Source organism: Cornus florida, unplaced genomic scaffold, assembly GCF_030987335.1.
Source record: "Cornus florida cultivar Cherokee Brave unplaced genomic scaffold, ASM3098733v1 CherokeeBrave_3.0.0_Hap2_Chr01, whole genome shotgun sequence".
NCBI classification, from domain to species: Eukaryota; Viridiplantae; Streptophyta; class Magnoliopsida; order Cornales; family Cornaceae; genus Cornus; species Cornus florida.
The window spans coordinates 29,526,215-29,541,824 of NW_026775571.1; positions in this window are offsets into that span (position 1 = coordinate 29,526,215).

Below are 15,610 nucleotides of genomic sequence, written 5' to 3' on the forward strand. Positions count from 1 at the left end.
ATTGAGGTTATTTGGAAATTATTTGAAATCTAGAGAATTTAATTATTTTTATTTAATTAAATTCTATTTCGTTGTTCTATTGATTTAATTATGTTGTAGGAGTTGTTTCTTTGTTTAAATCATGGATTTGGACTCTGAGTGAGGGAGGAGAAGATGAGACACCGCTGCAAGTGAAGCTTAACGGAGTAGCAACTATAATAGGGAAGATTGGTTTGGCTTTCTGTAATACCCCGATATTTTAAATGATTTATTAATTAGGATAAATTAATTTTATTTTATATTGAATGAATTGTTTGATTTAATTGGGATTAATTGTTTTTATTTTATTTTTATAGTATTTATTTTTATTTAAATTGAGTGTTATGATTAATTTTTTATTTTGATTTTTTTTTATATTAAATTATATTTCGTGCCTATATTTGATGAATTGGTGTGTTGGGTTGCTATAAGAGAATGTCATGATTGTGTTGTTTTTAAGTTGTTTATTTCGCTATGTGTAATTTTTATGCTAATGTGATTTTATTGTGTATTATTTGTAATTATTAGATTTAATTTAATTATTTTATTTATTTAAATTAATTGGTTTGGGCTTAAGGAATGTTGGACCAAAGAATATGGTCTTGGGCTTGGATGAAGCCTTGATGGGTTAATTAATAAAGGCCCATGAGTATTTGATTATTTAAATAATCATTTTAATTAATTTAATTATATATAAAAATAATTAAATAATAAGTGTTACGAAAGGATATGTGGTTATGGATATATATATATATATATATATATATATATATATATATATATATCTCCTATATATATATATATATATATATATATATGTAATATAATATATGTTTATATATATTATATTGTTTAAAGAATATTAGTTTATTTATTTTATTTTGTAATCCTACTAGGAATAGGATTTAGGGTTTTATGTGTATAAATATACACATAAGGATTAGGGTTAAAGGAGTTTACACGTTAAAAAAAATAAAGAGACAGAGAGAGAAGAAGAAGAGAAAACAGATAAGGAGTAGGCCGGATCTGATAAAGAGAATGCCGGATTTGGAAGAGCCAATAAAAAATTAAAGCGTCGATTTCGTTTCGAAATCTTCAGGCAAGTTGTTTCTAACTCTCCTCTTAGGACCCATAAATTTATCATCTTAAGTGCCGGAATTTTAAATTAAATTCATTAATTAAATCATGTTAGATCGGAATAATTAAAAATATAATTTATATATATGATTTGTGGATTTTTGGGATTTTAATTGCGTATATAGGTATTGTATATTTTTAAATTAAGTTCTAGGTTTGATTTGTGACCCAAGAGGGTTAATTAGAATTTCTGAAATTTTTCTAGAATTTTCGGAATTTTTCTATATTTTTCTGGATTTATTTTATATTTTTCTGATATTTTAGGAATTATATTTAATTAATTATGTGTATAATTATATATATATACTGCATATATGAAACCACTGTAGGGTTAGAGATTTCGGCACACTTAGAATAGAGTAGGATTCGGTGCGGCGCGGCACACCTCATTTTGGTGCGCGCGCATTACAGAGGGTTGGATGGGTTTGATGGTTAAAAGAAAAATCCAGTGCATCGCGCAGCATTACATTAGATTCAGCGGTTGAGATGCGATGATGAAGGCTGGATTGATTTGGTGCATCACGGCACATGGACGGTTAGTGCACATGTGTATCTGGGCTGTACAAGTGGTTTGGTCAATGGTGGTTTAATCTAGTGTAGCGCAATTCGTGGAGAGTGGTGCTCACTCAGATCTGGACCATGAATTGTGACTTAATGGAGGGAAATAATCCGGTGGGGTTGCATTTAGACAACAACCGAGAGCTCAACCAGTCACAAGAAGACACATAGCCAGAGGGAGTTATCAAGCGCGTATGCAGCGCATGAGAGCGTGTGGGAGTGCGTGAAGCCACGTGGCTTCTTGTGGAGGCGCGTGGAAGCGCGTGCAGAGGGTTTGGACGCATGTGGCGGCGCGTGGAGGCGCGTGAGGAGGTGTTTTAGTCCTCGAAGAGGTTCTGTGAAGCCCGGTGAATTTCCAGAATTTATTTTAAGCTTGTTAAGGTGGAAATTTACTAGTAGAAGGTGTGTTCTTGGTATTCTGAGAACCATAAAGTGTTACTACAATGATTAGTAACATTTATTTTGCTTAAATATAATAACTTATTATATTTATGAATGTGGTGTATATATGTATATATATAAGTATACATATATATGTGGATTTTATTTAATTTGTGATTAGTATGGAAGGGAGTATTTATATATATATATATATAAATGGAAGGTATTATACATATACATTATATAATATATGTGTATAGGTATATATTATTTAAGATAATTAATATTAGTTATTCTTATTTAATATATTTGGATAGACTGGTTATTAAATTGTAATATGCTTATAATGTGCATGAGATGTCTATGTATGAATTAGACATGGTTGAATTGTAGACATGGATGAGTTGTCATAGGTGTAATTTATTACCTAGGTATTTGTATGAATAAAAATACATACATAAGAAGTATGGATGAGTTGCTAGGTTATTAGTATAAATAAATATACTTAGAGTAGGCATGGTTGAATTGCCAAAGGTATAAATAAATATACTTAAAGGGGGCATGGTTGAATTGCCAGTAATATAAATAAATATATTTATAATGGCATGGTTGATTTGCCAAAGTGTATTTATTGCTATGTGTTAGATGATTTAAATATATCATCTATGATTATTGCATGTATAGGTTGGATTAGGAGTAATTAGATATTCTTAAATTAGAATAGTCTAATACTTTCAGGATAGTGTATTATTTTATACATGTTAACAAAATAATACTGGTGGTGACATGGATGATTTGTCAAAGCCTAATTGTGTGATTTAAATACTTATAAATGATGGTTTTGGTCTAGGGACGATTAAGAATTAATCGTTGGTGAATGATTTTATCAATTTAGTGAACCTATTAATTGATAGGATTACTGTTTTATATAAAAGTTTTTATATATATTTGTAACATCTTATATTAAAGGTTAAAACTTTAATTATGATGATTTTGGTTAGAGATGCTTTATTTATTGGTTTTCAGAGGCTTGGTATAGGGAACTTGCTCGTAGGTCTAACCCACGATTTATTTTTCAGGTTATTAGAAATTCCAGTCTCGAGGTTGAGGATCCGCAGCTGGGAGACTGTCATTCATCTACTCATCGTGTTTGCCTTTAATAGTATAATTGGTTATTGTCAGATGTTTATAATAACTGGTGGATTATAGATTATGGTTTAGGGGTCCTTAACATATGGGATTCCCTAGTTGTATTTTCTTTTAGAATTTGATAAATTATGGAATGTTATTTTTGTAAAAGAGGTTTTATTTTATTAATAGAATTTCATTCAGCAATTTATTCATTCTTTTTATTCCTCTTGTATTCTGTGTTCATTTAAATACTAAATTGTTTTGATATTCCCGTGTTTTCGGGTGTGGGCCTGGCCAGTCTACACGTAGAAATGTGGGGGTATCACACTTTCGCTGTGCTGACGTTTTTGGTACTCACTACACGGTTTCTAGTAGTGAAGGCACTTCACAATGAGATTGTGAAATGGTCCACAAGTGATGCGCTGAGGCTTTTGAATTTCTTTGCCATTGCAGTGACTATACTTGTAGTTGCAGTACCAGAAGGGCTACCATTAGCTGTGACATTATGTAGGTTTCGTTTGGTTGTTGTTTCTTTAGGCTTTTATCGTTTCGTTTGTCCCTACTCGACTTCGTTGAACTTGTTTACGCTATTTAATGTCGTACGTGGTTTAGTTTGAACTAGATCTTGTTCCCTTGGATGTCATTGGTGACTTTTATCCATCTAATCACAGCTCAAAAGTTGTGAATAGGTCAACAATCTCTATTATCAAATGGTGCCTTTAGCCTACGGACCAAGATGCCACCCATCTAACAACAATATCAGAAATTTCCCTGTATTAAACATTGCCAAGGCCCCACATCCAAAACAAACGTCATGACTAAAATATGAGATCCTACCTCTAGCAACCACCAAGTAGGGTTTTGGTGGAAGAGGCTTTGAATCGCCTTACACACCTCAGAGAACAGACACGATCGAGAGGAAGAAACGGAACTACAGAGGAAAAACACAACACACATAAAAAATCATATAGACGCACATACATACCATGGGGTTCAGAAGCTTTTGCTGAAGCTGAGAAATCAGAGAAAAAGAGACGAAATGTGAGTTCCTCCCTCTAGTAACCACGAACTAGGGTTTCGGTGGAAGAGGCTTTAAATCGCCTTACATACCTGAGAGAACAAACAGGATCGAGAGGAAGAAACGGAGGAAAATGTTTGAAAACTAGGGTTTCTGTAGAAAATACCCCACACAGGTCAGAGAATAGACACGGTTGAGAGCAAACATCAACGAGATTGCAGAAAAGTATGTAGGTCTATCAACCACAAACACAATCGAGAGCTCACAACTAGGGATGCAACTCGGGCGGGCCTAACCCGAATTTACCCAAGTCCAGCCCGCATTTTTATGGGCTTAGACAATAATTTTTTGTTCTGGGCATAGGCCTGGGCTGAGTTTATTAACCCCGAATTCAATTCGGGCCGGGCTTGGGTAGATATGTTATGAAGCCCGCCCAACCCGAACCCGCCCGAAATGCTAATATTGGTTATGAATTTTATATTTTGTTGGAATGTGACTTGTTATTTTGTTAACTTTGCACTTATTTATTATTAATGTTGGACTTGTATGTTTTGTATTCAAGGCCCTATACGTTTTGTACGTTTTGAATGTTTTGTATGTTTTGTTAACTTTGTATGTTTTGTATTTTGTTGGAAGCATCATCATGAACACACATCACACAGATTCAAGGCTTTGTGGTACTGCAACTTCATTATCATCATCAACTTATGGAGTTATGTCATCTTGATGTTGTTAGAGATGATGATGTACTACTTGAACATGATAAGGTTGAAACTTGAAACTCATACAACTACTCCAACTCCAAGCACTAATAAAATTGAGAGAGCTCGATTTAAAAGCCCAAGAAAACCCGAAAATATAACCCGAATAAAGAACTCGAGTTTAGCCCATGTTTTAAAAATTAAGTATGGGTTGGGCTTGGGTTCACTAGGCAAAATTATACATGGGCTTGGGCTGGCCTGGGCTTGGGCTGAAGATTTGTATGTTGGGCTGAGCTCGAGTTAAGTATCCAACCCGCCCAAGTTGCAACCTTACTCACAACCGGTTTAGTGGAATTGCCTTCAGTCGCCTCTTGCGAGAGGAGAGAGAAACGGGAGGCAGAAATGAGTGTTTAAAATTTGGTGTAAGTATATGTCTTTGGTTTGGGCCTTGATATGGCGTTGCAGTGCCTATAACACCCAATATCACCAATTTGGTGATATGGGTTTTGCCCAAATATTCATAACAATTTTGGTTCTGTTTAAAACATATTGGGCCACCCCAAACAAGATTTGGGCCCAAATTCAGATATAAAAACCATTAAAACAATATCACATCCGCTGCCAAACAGGGCCTATATATCTGTGTGTGTATATATATATATACTATATATATATATATTACGGAGTATAAGTTATATAACATTTGTCCAAAAAATCTTTATTTATTTTATTAAGAAACTCGTATTTTTTTATTTCTTATTTAACCCTAAAACTTTGTACAATTGAAATTTAATACCTTGAGAATTTTACAAATAACACATTGATTCATTTTTACGTTTACAAGGAGAACCAATGGCTTCAAGTGAGAATTACAAGAAAAAAAGTTAGTCGTGTACACACAAATTTTGTAATCCTGCAAATAGGAACAAAATTGGGGCAAATAGAATTTTATTAATTTATGATGATGGAGTACAATCCTTTGTAATATTCTTTACAAAAAGAATGGTCATCTGATTCGATCTCCTTTTTGTTATTAGTTGGATCCAAGGGCTGCACGAGCTTATTCTTGAATCACTGTGGAATTTGATGAAGAACGGCACATCGTTGGATGTGCGTGTTGTTGATCACCGTAGAATTTGATGAAGAACGGCATGACTTTGGATGTGCTTGTTGTTCTTCGCTTTTGGGTTTGGATTCTGAATTTGTGTCTCTGATTTCTGAGTCTCTAAATTTCTGAATCTCTATACTTTGTTGAATTTGAGGAAGAACGGCACATCTTTGGATGTGTTTGTTGTTCTTCGTCTTCAGAGAGGAGAGAATTTGTTGAATTTGGTGAAGAACGGCACGACTTTGGATGTGCTTGGTATTCTTCGCCTTTAGGTTTGCCCTCGGGATTTTTGGCCCTCTGGATTTCTGAGTCTCTGGATTTATGGACTTTCTGGATTTCTAAGTCTCTAGATTTCTGGACTCTGAATTTGTGTGTCCCTTTCCTCCTTCCTCCAGGCCTCTATTTATAGGCTTCTTGGATTCATAAGATGATGACACGTGTCATCTCCTGATAAGGAAAAAATCATAACTGGGCCGGGCCGATTATATTATGATAATTATCCTTAAAAATAATTATTCCAAATATATTTTATTAGGAATAATTATCTTTTCATTTAATCATCTGGGCTGGGCTAATTAAATAATTTAAGTGGACTAAACTTGGGCCAATTAAATAATTTAATAAAACATTAGGCCCATATTTAATTGGTCCATTTGTCAAAACCCAAAGCCCATTAAAATTTTAGTGTCTACAAATTGCCCCATTTCGAGTTCCAAGTTTGACAAGATTTATTTCCTTTTTCAGGTGGGAATTGAAGTATCCAACCTGGTCTTTAAATTTGTAAAGTTTCATTTTTTTCACTTTTCTATCCAACTTTGAATTATAATTTTACTTTTCCATTTGAACTAAATTATATAAATTTTAATACAAATAGAAGATATTTTATTGTTTATATATACAACCCATGTCACTGGGTCCCATATCAATTTCAATAGCCTCCAAAGGACTTGTAAAATTGCAGCCACTGTCAAAGCAACAGGAGAAAAAGGATTGTTGCACGAATTTTAGCGCCTCGAATTTTAGCGCCTCCTTTTATCAACCTTGAATTTCGTATTTGCCCAGGTAAGTCTTCATTGATACTTCTCACGCTAATGATACTGAGTTTGTCCCATGTGGGTTTGACTTGTAACATCATAATATTGACAAAGTCAATCATCTTTATGGCTTCCAACTAAATTTCCCTGTTTCATCTTTTCTTTCTTTTTGCTGTAACAAATTTCGTTTTTTTTTTCTTCCTTTTGTCTTCTTCCTCATTCCAAGCATAGAGCCATGCACACTGATTACAAATAACTTCATGTGACAAAGGATTATAGACTTGAATAATGATGACCACATGTGACCATTTATTTATTTTTTCCATGTTCATCCTTTTTTCTTTTTTTTTTTTTCACTTCAAACCATATATATATATATATATATATATATATATATATATATATGCATACTATGTATGTGTTACCACCACTATGCACGCAAAACGAAAACAACAAAGTCACCTGATAGTTTTTTTTTTTTTTTTTTTTTTTTTTTCTGTTTCACGTATTTTTTCAAAAGATGATTTTTTTTTTTTTTTCCACGTGCATTTTTTTTTCATTTTTCACGCAATTTTTTTCTTCTTTCTGTTTTTTTCCTTCTTTCCCTTTTTTTTTCTTCTCTCTTTTGTTTGTTTTCCTTTTTCTCTATTTTTTTTTTTTCACGCAATTTTTTTTCTTCTCTCTTTTTTTTTTTTCTTTCCATTTTTCTTTCCTTTCCTTTTTTGCTTTTTTTTTTCACGCAATTTTTTTCTTCTCTCTTTTTTTTTTTTTTTTTTTTTTTTTTTTTTCTCTTTTCTTTTCTTTTTTCACGCAATTTTTTTTCTTCTCTCTTTTTTTTTTTTTTCTTTCCTGATAATTGAAGTTCCAACACAGTTTAGGAAACCCAATTGCATAAACTTTTCATATACATACATGATTTGAATGTACAGCGACTTGACTTGCTAATCTTTATAAATTCATGAAAAGCTTCCATATTATGCATTGAGTTCTCCCGCAAATAAAGTTCACATGGCTGGTACTTAACTTTGACATGTCATGCCAGGTATCATAACCACCAAGTTTTGACTCCTTGATTTTACTTGTATAATCCAAGTACAATCAACATCATCTTTAGCTACGCCTGATCACGATTCGGTTGGGATCGATTCGAGCATAAATCCCAAGCCGAACCAGTCCCTACGGATTGATTAAAACTGAAACCAAACCGATCCGTGGATGCATTCAATCCGAACCAAACCGACCCGTCAGTTAACGGATCGGTTCGGATCGGTTCCCCGGATTGGGCTGATTGTGGGCTTCAGGCCTTGAGACATTAGTATCTTCTCCGGTTGTCATCTGCCAGGAGAAGAAATTGTTACAAAAATTAGTGGAAGATTGCAGTGAGAATTAAACATGTTTGTAAATCAGTGGAGTGGAAAATTCAGCCCTAAAAGAAAAAAATAATGATACGTGGATTTCTAATAATATTAGTTTCCTTTGCATTTCTATTATTATAGCAAAATGCCTAAATCCTAGTAATGATTTTGAATCCAAGTTGAAACAAGCAGTTCTATATCTCCACAAATATCTGTCAAACGAGAGAGGATGGTAATAAGGATGTCGTCTGGCAATCCACTTATTCCATCCTTCCTATTCATATTCCTATTCCTATTCCTTTGATCAACATCCAAATAATCATATAAACACAAGAAAAAGAAACCATCATCAACAAAAATCAATAGAAACCACTACTCTACTAAAAGTTTTAAGGACCACCATACATACATCACAATTTGAAGAAGAAAAAAAAAAAACAGATAGACAATAGTTCTAGTTTTATTCATGAAAAACGTGAGACGTTGGATTTCAAAAAGTGAAGTTGGACGATTGTGTAGAACCCAACAGGCTCTGACAAGATGAAAATCCTTTGAACCACAAAAAAGTTTAGCTCATGGTTAAAGTAGCAAACCATCTAGATCTACCTCGTGATATGATATTTTTGACAATTCTACTGAAAATATTAACCCCGGTAAGGAGTACAATGGAAAAATCAACAAAAATTGGAGAAAATTAAGTAAAATATATATATATAAAACTATACAAAAAATTTGGTTCAGAGAAGAGGAGAATAAGAAGATCCATGCAAAAATCTTGTGAACTCACCAGAAAAGAGGTAGATCCAGTCGAAGAGGTCGCCGTTGCTTCGATACGCAGAGGTCGCCGCTGCTTCGAATCTGGTGAACGATGGTTGAGAAGTGTTGGATTGAGAGACGAGAGATTGGGAGGCGAGAGATTGGGAGGCGAGAGGAAGACAAAGGCGAGACTTACAGAGGCGAGAAGAGGCTGAGTTAGTGAGGGAGGCGCTTGGAGTAAAGTGAGTAATGAAGAATCGAGGCTCAGTTAGGGTTAGGTTAACATTAATAGAAAACTGAATAAAGAAAAAAAAAATACGGTATATTGTATATATATATATATAATATATTAATATATTATTTAGTAACAGTTCGGTTCGGTTTGTCTAACGGTTCGAATTGACAACGGGTCGATTCGGGTCGGTTAACGGTTCGGGTCGGAATTTTCAGGGTCCAATCCGTTAACCGAACTGCAGATACCGGATTGCAGATTTTTCAAACCATTAGATCTGAAAACCGAACCGAACCGAACCGAGCCACACGGATCGGATTGGTTCGGACCAAATTGACGGATTATTTGCTCACCCCTATCTTTAGCCTCTTGGTTTACTTGTATACACGAAGTAATACCAACACCAAACTTGCCTTGGTGTACATCATATCAGCTCCAATCACACGTGCAATTTCCAATCACACGTGTAAAAGAATAAGGAAACCCACTTTTGATAGGTCTTCAAATACTAGTGCAACTTGGACTCTTGGCCGCCAACATACTTCTTTTATCAACTCACACTTATCTTATAAGAACTTGTAGTGTGGATGTAAAGTTGTTAATTTAACAGGAGAATTCAAAATGCAGCTTGCTTGGTTTTAGAGAAGAATTTCGGCTTTAAGAGGTCAGACCACTCCATGAACTCAGAGTAAAAGCGCTAACTCGACCACGAACGAAACGTCCATTCAAGACATCTTTGCACGGAGAGCTTGCCAGCAACATAGTTCGTAACCCAACATGTCTCCCCGCAGGACACTAAGAGGTCACCCAAATATGAATATAGAGCCAATAGGTTGTAGCCATGCTTGGATAACATTAGAATATGAACCAAAGGTGGATTTTTATTTATTTATTATATATATATATATATATATATATATATATATATATATATATATTTTCAGGATTCTGCGAAGCATAAGATTGAGTCTTCTCTCAAACAACATCGATCGAGCTTCAAAATTTATTTGTTGTTCCGTCATGGTGGTGTTCAAATGTTTCACAAAGTAAAAAATGACTATCTCAGAGAGCGAAAATAGTCGAAGAGGCCAAGTAACCACATTAAGTGTATCTGACTCACTTCTCGGTCCCAATGCCAGTCAAATGCCTGATCCTGACAATGAATATTGTTCATCTCATTGGACACGCACGGCCACATGCGAACTCACCAACTTTGGTCTTGATCAGATTAATGAAAAATCTATTGTCTCTGAAGCCTTGATACTAAATTCTTCACTTCATGAGAGAGTTGTTGAAGAAAACCAATTTTCACTATTGGGTCTCAATGTTCAGGTGAAGGAAGTATTATGGAATATTCCCTGTATATTTTCTGTTGCATTGCCGCACACACCGAACTATATTGGGAGTGGTTAAAAGATGTCTTGGCGCGTTTCCACGACTTTCTATCAAAACAACAACTATATGGTGCTCTATTCGCCTCTCTATTTTTATATGATCGCCATGAAGATATATTCAAAGCATTCCTTGAATGTTGGTGCCCAGCCACTAATATTCTTCATGGTTCTATTGGCGAGTTATCAATTTCCCTTCGAGATTTATCTATGCTAGGTGGTCTCCTTCATCAAGAAAAAATTTATGATGAAGTTATTCCTTTCTATCAAAACAACAACTATATGGTGCTCTATTCACCTCCCTATTTTCATATGATCGCCATGAAGATATATTCAAAGCATTCCTTGAATGTTGGTGCCCAGTCACTAATACTCTTCATTGTTCTATTGGCGAGCTGTCTTTATATGATCGTCATAGAGATGTATTCAAAGCATTCCTCGAATGTTGGTGCCCATCCACTAATATTTTTCATGGTTCTATTCTTCGACACCTCAGTAGAAAGCCAAAGATCTTTTTCAGCAATACCTTGGCGGTAAGCAGAATTTTTCTTCAACAACACCTCAATGGAAAGCCAAATTTCTCTTTTAGCAATACCTCAGCGGCGAGCAGAATTTTTTTTTTTTAATGACACCTCAGCGGAAAGCCCAAATTTCTTTTTTAGCAATACCTCTGCTGTGAGCAGAATTTTTCTTGGCAACTACAGTTTGGCAATGAACCAATTTATTTCTTCGCAGCTCCACTTTGCTGGATCAAAATTTCTTTTTTAGCTACAACTATGGCGACAGACCAAAATTCTTCTTTGCAGCTACACTTTGGTGGCGGGCAAAATTTCTTCCTTACAGCTACAATTTGGCGACAGACCAAAATTTTCTTTGCAGCTATACTTTGGTGGCGTGCCAAGTTGACAGATGCGACGAGCACTTTTTATATCGCATGATGAGTGACAACATCTTGATAGCAAGCCAAGTTGAAAATTTGTGACGAGCAACAACAATATTTTGACAGTCGTCCTTTGGATATCTTGTGACGAGCACACTTTGCCATTTTGCAACTTTGAGAAATGTTTTTTTTTTTTTTTTTTTCCAGTGGTTCTAGTCAACCATGGTGTTTTTCAAGAGTTTTAAGCCCCATACTGTCACCGTTTTGGAGCGAGAACAGACTCTGAGAGGTCATACCACCAGCACAGACAGTGTCGTTAGCAGTCACGAATCGACTCGGAGAGCAGCGAGATATGTAGACCCAGGGAGGCTTTACCAATAGCTCAGACAACATTATCAACACCCGTTGCCAAAGCATTTTCATCAGCCATGGATCATCCAGCAGCCATTGACCAGACTCCGAGAGGTCATGTGACCAGCACAGACAGTGTCGTCAGCAGCTATGTATGAATCAATTCGAAAAGCAACGACAGATGTAGATACAGTCTATTAGCCTTCATTAGCCACAGATTAGACAACAACCATTCAGAGAGTAAAAACAAACTCTAAGAGGTCATACCACCAGTATCGTTAGCCATTATCAGTTTTGATGATGATTTCAAGCCGAAGCTCCACCAAAAGATCTGACTCAATGTACAAGTTTACTTATGCACCAAACACCAGTAGCAACTTGACATGAAGTTACCGAGTTACACAAGTGTGCTTGTGCATTTCTATCTTGAAGATAAAGCTCTACCTATTTTGATTTGGGAAAGCCTTATGTAGTTCAAGCTTGAGTTCGACATGGACTGGCTTTTAATTTGACGATAGTTTAGACTCATATCAAATGGCGTATTTATCATTCTCATGTATTTGAGTAAACTCTTACAGATTGATTTTGATTAATAAAAGCATCAAGAGTTTTATTTATTCCGCCGTTCACAATTTAAACTCTTGCGGGCCAGGAGTAATATGAAGTTTTTTTTTTTTTAGGTAGACAGTTTAAACTCGTGTCAAGAAGTGCTTGATTTTTTTTTTTTTTTGGGAGACAGTTTAAACTCGTATCAAGAAGTTCTTGATATTTTTCTTTTTCAGGTAGAAAGTTTAAACTCGTATCAAGAAGTTCTTGATTTTTTTTTCAGGTAGACAGTTTAAACTCGTGTCATTGACAGTTTAGGCTCGTATCTGGGAGCACTTGATTTTAATTATTCTTCAACTTTGCAAGAATAAGACGACAATCCAAACCTATGCTGAAGGGCATGGACTATCTTGTCATCACTTTGAGGATTTTCTTCTTGGTTTCCTTGACTTAATGCCCCTTGTGATTCTCCACTTTCGGTTGGAGTCATTGTTGTAGCATGGTGCGTTTCTTGATGCAAGTCTTTCGAGATGATGCTTATAATGAAAGCTGAAGCTACTTCGTCATCCGAGTTATGAAATATATTGTTTTCTTTTTCGAACTCACTTCCCTCATCTTTCGGAGTCATTCTTATCTGATTGTACCCGGAGTAACAATCCATGAATGAGAGAGCTTCATGCCCTCGTGGTTGCATCTATAGTGAGCTCGGGGATGGGAAGAGGAAAATCATCTTTTGGGCATGCCTCATTCAAATCCCGAAAGTCCACACAGATTCGAATCTGTCCATTTTTCTTCTTTACTGGAACAATGCTCGAAATCCATGTAGTCAATTAATTTGTTGAGTTCTTCTTCTATCCTCGGAACTAGCTCTGGACAGAAGAAACGTTAAGACTGCTTAATCGAACGTGTCCCATGTTTGACAACAAGATTGTGCACTGCAATTTTAGGGTCAAGACCGGGCATCTCTTTGTATATCCAAGCAAATACATCCTTGTACTCGGACAATAATTGAAAGTAATCATTTTCTTCTAAGGAATTTAGGAATGCATTAACAAAAACTGGTTTGGGTTGATCATCAGTCCCTAAGTTGATTTCCTTAAGTTTATCAACAGTAGCATGCCCCCCGTCTTCTAGTGTTGGTGGAGCTTTCTCGATTTCATCTGGTTGTTCAGAGTCAAGTTCCTCTTCAACAGTGATGCGGTACGAAGTTACACAAGATAATTTGCCAGTGTCTTCTATTCTATCCACTTCTTTTGCTTGATTAGTGAATACAATGGTTCGCCTTCGAGCTTTTAGTGTAACATTATTGGTGATATCTACTTTTGTCTTACGTTTCATTCGCGAGGGCACTAGGCTCCGAACGTCACTATTGTTCACCACATCGATGTTAGCTTCCTCTGACTTTCCACTATTGCTGCTTCTTAGCGGTGTATCTTTAATATTACCAATCCGAGAAAATACTGTTTTTTGAGATTAAGTTTGTGGAGATTTTCTTCTTTGGTCATGAAAGCTCATTCTGTTAAAAACAAAGGTACGAGGCAAACTGTTGACATGAGAATTTGAAACATTTGACTTTTGGCTTGACAACCTGTTGAATATAGATATTCGATCACATGGAGCTCTTATATGATCGAAGACTGATTTTTGATGCATAGTCTGTTGGTCTTATTCATCGTCAACTTCTTCAAACCCAATGTATAAAGTGTTCGACTTCTTATCCTTTTTTGTAATTTGAATTCGAAGTGGCTCAAAAGCTATAAAACCGAGACCGGACTTGGGTGGAATGATCTTATGCCCTTGTTCTTTCAACTTCTTCTGTGTCTCATTGAGGCCATGCACTTTCTCACCAGTGACCTCATAATTCAGTTTTTCAAGGTTTGCAGGATTTGTAAAATCATACCCCGACTTAGCCATGAGTTGGTATGCTTTAGGATCGAATCCTTCATCAGTCCTTTGTTTTGGAAGTGATCCATGATCGATCAGAGATTGAGAAGGCCGCACGAACCCTTTTAACGGAGGCTTGGAAGGCAAAGACTTTTGAATCTTGGTGAGAGGAAGAGTTAATTCTCCTTGCAGCTTTTGCATATCTTTTTTTTCCTTGGTTTGTGACATCTTCAATTTAAATTCCTTAGTTTCAATTATCTCAATGACAGGTGACTGCCCTTCTTGTCGTTGAGATTTTGGAACATATTTTAAAATAGGTTTCGTCCGATGTGCCTCGTGTTTTAGCTACCTTTACAATGTCTGTCACTGAAACATCTAATGGATCACTTAATGCTTCTTTTATTTTTGTAGATTGAACCTCTTGTGTAGACGGATGGCTTAGGATAGCCATTTTCAAAGGTGTATTGGGATCGATATAGAACTTGGCATCGGCAAAATGAGACTCTGCTTCTGTAAATGGTTTATGGTCCACCACAATCATTTGTACGCCATTCTTGTAGAATTTGAAGCACTGATGAAGAGTCGATGGAATGACACCATTGCTATGTATCCAAGGCCGTCCCAACAACAAATTGTAGGATTTCTTTGCATCAATAACATGGAATAAGGTTTCAGCTTGGAGCTCGCCAATAGTTAGCTTTGCCCGAAACATGCCAATAGCTCTCTATCCTCCTTGGTTAAAACCTTGAATAATAAGACGGCAACGAGATAACTCGTCGACTGTGATGCCGAGATTTTTCATTGTAAATTTTGGCATGAGATTCACCGCTGATCCACCATCAACAAGAATTCGAGTAACTTTTTGTTCTTTTATGTAACCGGAAACGAAGAGAGGACAATTATGCGGCTTCTAACCCAACTGAAGATCCTCGTCAGTGAAAACAATTGGTGCATAACATGAATTAAGCGTACCTCCGACTACTTCATCATCATCGGATTTTTCAATGATGGCTTCATCCTTTGCATGGTTCTCCACAGTCTGGGCGTTATTTTGATCCTCGCTATTCTTATCATCAGGGTTCGTTATCTCAATTGAAACCATGTAAGCTTTCACAACTTCACCATCTAG